Below are 4,769 nucleotides of genomic sequence, written 5' to 3' on the forward strand. Positions count from 1 at the left end.
CAGTGCTTTTTTCTGGGGGGATGCATATCCCTAAACATTTTGTGAATCTTTGTATTTCTGTCCATTTACTGTATTTATTTTTCCTGGTTTGAACTATAAAATGGCGATTTTCTTGAGTCAAAATGAGAGTACCCCTAAACATTTTTTTTTAAGAAAAAAAGCAATGGAAACAGTTAAGTGGGAATATTTATTATGATTATTTTATTTATTAAATTTATATACCGCCCCTTCATCAAAAGATCTCAGGGCAGTTCACAGAATAAAATACAAGATAAAACACAAGTAAATAATTAAACCGAAGCAACAAAACGACACAATTTATGTCCCATGTGTATACGTCATCATGTCCAATGACGTTATGCGCATGTAAGCTGTATTCAAGAATATTGCGAAGGCAGTCCCCAGCTTCTTAAGATTTGTATGTGTAGCAGACTACACATGTAGGACAACCAGGTGTTAAATGCGACTTTTATTTGCATTTATTCATCACTTACACACCATAAATACCTTAAAGTGGCTTACAATCTCTACTCACAGGTAATAAAGAGGTAAGATGGGGAAAGTTATGGCTACAGCCATCATCCATGAAGCCTTCACCTACTTGGATCCTGCACAACCGTTTCCCTGGATGGATTTGGAGAACCTGAGCGAACGCAGGACAAATAAAAGCAGGAGCACGTGGTGAGGACCAGCAGCAAAGCCAATGACATCTAGGTAGTCGTGCAAAGGCGAGGTTCAAACCGAGGGCACGGGAAGGGTGGCCGTCCCACGCCCCCTGCTTCCCCTCCCCCGAGGCGCCCCCCTCCCCGCCCGCCTTCCCCTCTCCCAAACAACCGCAGCTTGGACTTTCACTTTCGGGCTCCTCCCGGATCCCTCCTGCATCTCCGCCCCCTGCTCTCCTCGCGTCCCGTCCCGTCCTGTCCCACCTCCCCTCCGCTCTGCAGACTCCGCCGCGCTCCGGGAGCAGCGCGCATCCGACAGGCTGCCCTCGCGACGGTGCGGACGCGGCCCCGCCGACGCTTCAACCGCGAGCAGCACGTCGGAAGGCGACAGCTTTCCATCGCGACCCGGGGCCACGAGTCGAATCTGGAGTCGGAGAGGGCGGAGATCGGACGCAACGCGAAGCCAACCAGCGGCAAAGTGAGACCTGTCCTCCTGCGCCCTTTCCCCTTCCTCCAAAACCGCCCCGTCGAGGCGAAAAACCCTGCACCTTTTCTTCCTCTGCAGCGCCGTCCATTCCGCTTACCTCCCTCGAGTTTCCACATCCTCATCACCCTGTCCTAGGACACCTTCTGCTTCCTCCTCCCGTTCTTAGCTCCCTTCTGTGTCCATTGCCCACAACTGCTCTTGGTTCACAGACCTCCCTTCTGAGCCAAGGCTGCAAAGCTCTCCTGGTGCCTCTGCCGTCCACCAATGCTGCCTCCTTTCCTAAGCCTTCCCTTGGGAACTCATAGATCCCTCCTGCATAGACATCTCCCCTGCTCCTTTCCCTGATTTAGTCCTGGCAGGATCCCCTTCTGTAGTTCCTCTCCCTGGTTCCTCCTCCTCTACCCCAGCTGCAGCTTTGTCATGGACCTCATGGAAGGAGAAATAGACGGCCTGGCCAACACCACAGCTGGCACCACCCCACTCAACATTGAGCTCCTGTGCCCCGTGAACACGGATTTCACCCAGTGGTTCCTGCCAACGATTTACCTGGTGGTCTCTCTGCTAGGGGTTGTGGGCAACGGGCTGGGTTTGTGGAACCTGTGCGCCAGCTCTCGAAAGGGCAGCTGGAGCGCCCTCAGCGTCCTGGTGTGCAACTTAGGGGTGGCAGACTTGCTGTACGTGGTCACACTCCCTTTCCTGGTCTCCTACTACCTCCTGGGTCGCGTGTGGCTCTTTGGCCAAGGCTGGTGCCGGGTGACACGTCTGCTGTTCCACCTGAACCTTTACGCCAGCATCGGCTTCCTGACCTGCATCAGTGTGCATCGCTACCTGGGCATCGTGTACCCTCTGAGGATGCTGGGCAGGTGCCAGACCCTTGGGCCTACCGTCTCGCTCAGCGTCATGGTCTGGGCCTGGGTCCTCATCCAGCTCTCTCCTGACTTCATCTTCAGCAAGACGGACCGTGTGGGCGTCAAGTGCCATGACACGACGGAGCACGAGAACCTGGGGACCTACCTGCCGTACATCCTGACCATCACGGTGACCGGCTTCGTCATCCCTTTCCTCATCATCACGGGATGCTACTTCCATGTGGTCCTGGTCCTGCAGAGGAACCGGAATGTGGACCCCATCCTCAAGCGCAGGAGCATCAAACTGGTGGTGCTGGTGACGGTACTCTTCTCCGTCTGCTTCCTCCCCTACCACATCTTCAGGAACCTCAACTTGCTGTCGCGGAGGTGGCAGCTCCAGGGGTCCTGCACTCAGACCTTGAGGAACATCTACATAGCATATCAAGTGACACGAGGCTTGGCCAGTCTCAACAGTGCTGTGAATCCTCTCTTGTACCTGATGGCTAGCGAGGACCTGGTGACCCGGTCAAGGGCTTTTGGCCGAAGGATGAGAAAGGCACTGGGGTATCTTTGGCAAAGTCAAAACCAGCAGCGCTTGGACCAAAATAAGCAAAGCATTATGCTCAATGAAGAATGTGAGGAGGTGTCTAATTATCTCTGAATTGACTTTAAAAAGAAGAAGAAAAGCATACCCTAAATGCTTATGTGGGCTTCTTTGCAATATCCATTTCTCTCTAGGCAGAGACTAGTTTTTAAAAGAACTGAACGTGATATGTCACGGAAGCACCATTGCATGTGATTTAAGCACATATTTCTTTTATGCCCTTGTTTTCTCTAGTGAAACAGATCTAGAAAACCTTGCAAGTGCTTCTTGGAAAGGCTATGTTCAGAGGCAATAGTGGGATGAATGTGGTGTTTGTCCTTTACTGGAAAGGAAGGGTTTATCAGAAACTGTCCGATGCACAGCCAAGATTTATAGCACTGCACCTTGAGCATTCTGCACCTGTACAGTTATTCATTTACTCAATTTGATAGTCCTGCACCTGTTTACTCAGTATATGTCTAATTGCCACGACTGTGCATTTGAAGACAATAGGATTTAAACAATCTGACTTAACACAAAGGATTTCAAGCCTTATGTATATCCATATGTGTGGTACCATTTGGTGGGAAGCATAAGCAGGAAATTTATCCAGATGCCTGTATTAGATGCACTTTTCAATTATCTGCGAAAATTTCCATTTCTCTTTACTGGAGAAAGCATGCCAATGCTATTGCAGTCACTGTAGATCCAGGATTTTCAACAATTCATTGACACTTTCCCCCTCCCATTTTTGACCACAAATGATTAATACAAACATTTGGGAAGAAATGGGCTATGCAAAATGTTTGAGGGCTAGAAACTTGTGGTTTTGTTTCTGGAGGGGCTGTGTTACAGTGTTGACATTGAATCAGACAACATTCTCTAAAGTATATCCTGAAGTGACTACACCAGTTAGTCTGCAACCTTATGCACTCTTTCCTAGGAAGTTCTTCTGAGCTCAGTAAGACACGTATGGCTTACAATATCACTGCTTAATGTGTGCAAATGACCTTACGGCACATTATGATGATTACAAATATAGCTGTACTAGAGTTATTTACTCATTTGTACCAATTCCTTTGGTGTCTATTTCAAGATTTTGAAATGAGGAATTAAATATTTTTTTGAAATGGTTCTGAGCACATTGAAGAGGTTGCATTTGCTTGATTTTAAGGTAGCTTCTGGTTGTTTTAAAGATTGGCTGTCGGTCCATGTAGAAGGGATTGAACCAGGAGCCTCTCCAACAAAAGTCAATGAGCTCTTGAGCTAAGTCACCACATCTAATGTGATATGAGTCTCTGTTGCACCAAGCAAACCTCACATTATCCAAAAACAGAGATGGGGAATCTGTGATCCTACAAAAGTTGTTGGACTCCAGGACCCATCAGCCTCAGCCAGCATGCCCAGTGGTCAGGGATGATAGAAGTTGTACTTCAACAACATCTGTACTTCCCCACCCCCTGATCCTCAACAAACCACCCCCCATCAGAACATCATATGCTGTATTTGCCAATTAGATAAAGGGTGTAAAATAATGTGTGCATTTTGCAGTGAAGTTAACAGTTGAATTCAAGGGTCTGGTAGATTTTGCTTTATCACAAATATTTATCTCTTAGAAAATGCCCACTTGTCTTGTATCTTCCAGAATCAGTTTTAAAAAAACCACACAACTTCATCCACGTTTGTTGGACTCCCACATTTGTGTCCTGTCTTCTGAGCAGTGTGCATGGTGGTGGGCATAGAGGCAAAGGATGTTGTCTTATACTGAATGAGACCATGGGTTTATCTAGTTCAGTACAGTGGTACCTCGGGTTACATATGCTTCAGGTTACAGACTCCGCTAACCCAGAAATAGTACCTCGGGTTAAGAACTTTGCTTCAGGATGGACACAGAAATCGTGTTCTGGCGGCGCAGCAGCAACAGGAGGCCCCATTAGCTAAAGTGGTGCTTCAGGTTAAGAACAGTTTCAGGTTAAGAACAGACCTCCAGAACGAATTAAGTACTTAACCCAAGGTACCACTGTATTGGCTACATTGACTGGAAGCAGCTCCCTGGGATTTCGCATAGGGTCTCTCGCAGTCCTGCCTGGAGATGCCAGGGATTGTATCTGAGCTATGGTCTACTGAGACACAGGCCTTCACTCAACTATGGTTTACCACACAGCTACAGTATCCTTGGAGCTATCCCA

General features: G+C 48.1%; 1 pseudogene across 1 annotated transcript; it reads left to right on the plus strand.

Moving 5' to 3' along the window:
- The first annotated feature begins 943 nt into the window (after window positions 1-943).
- On the plus strand, window positions 944-3,714 carry LOC308479903 (P2Y purinoceptor 1 pseudogene; annotated as a pseudogene). The gene has a single exon. The product of its transcript is annotated as a P2Y purinoceptor 1 pseudogene (transcript).
- Window positions 3,715-4,769: the final 1,055 nt, after the last annotated feature.

This window comes from Podarcis pityusensis (assembly GCF_964106645.2).
Source record: "Podarcis pityusensis genome assembly, chromosome: 6".
Lineage (NCBI taxonomy): Eukaryota > Metazoa > Chordata > Lepidosauria > Squamata > Lacertidae > Podarcis > Podarcis pityusensis.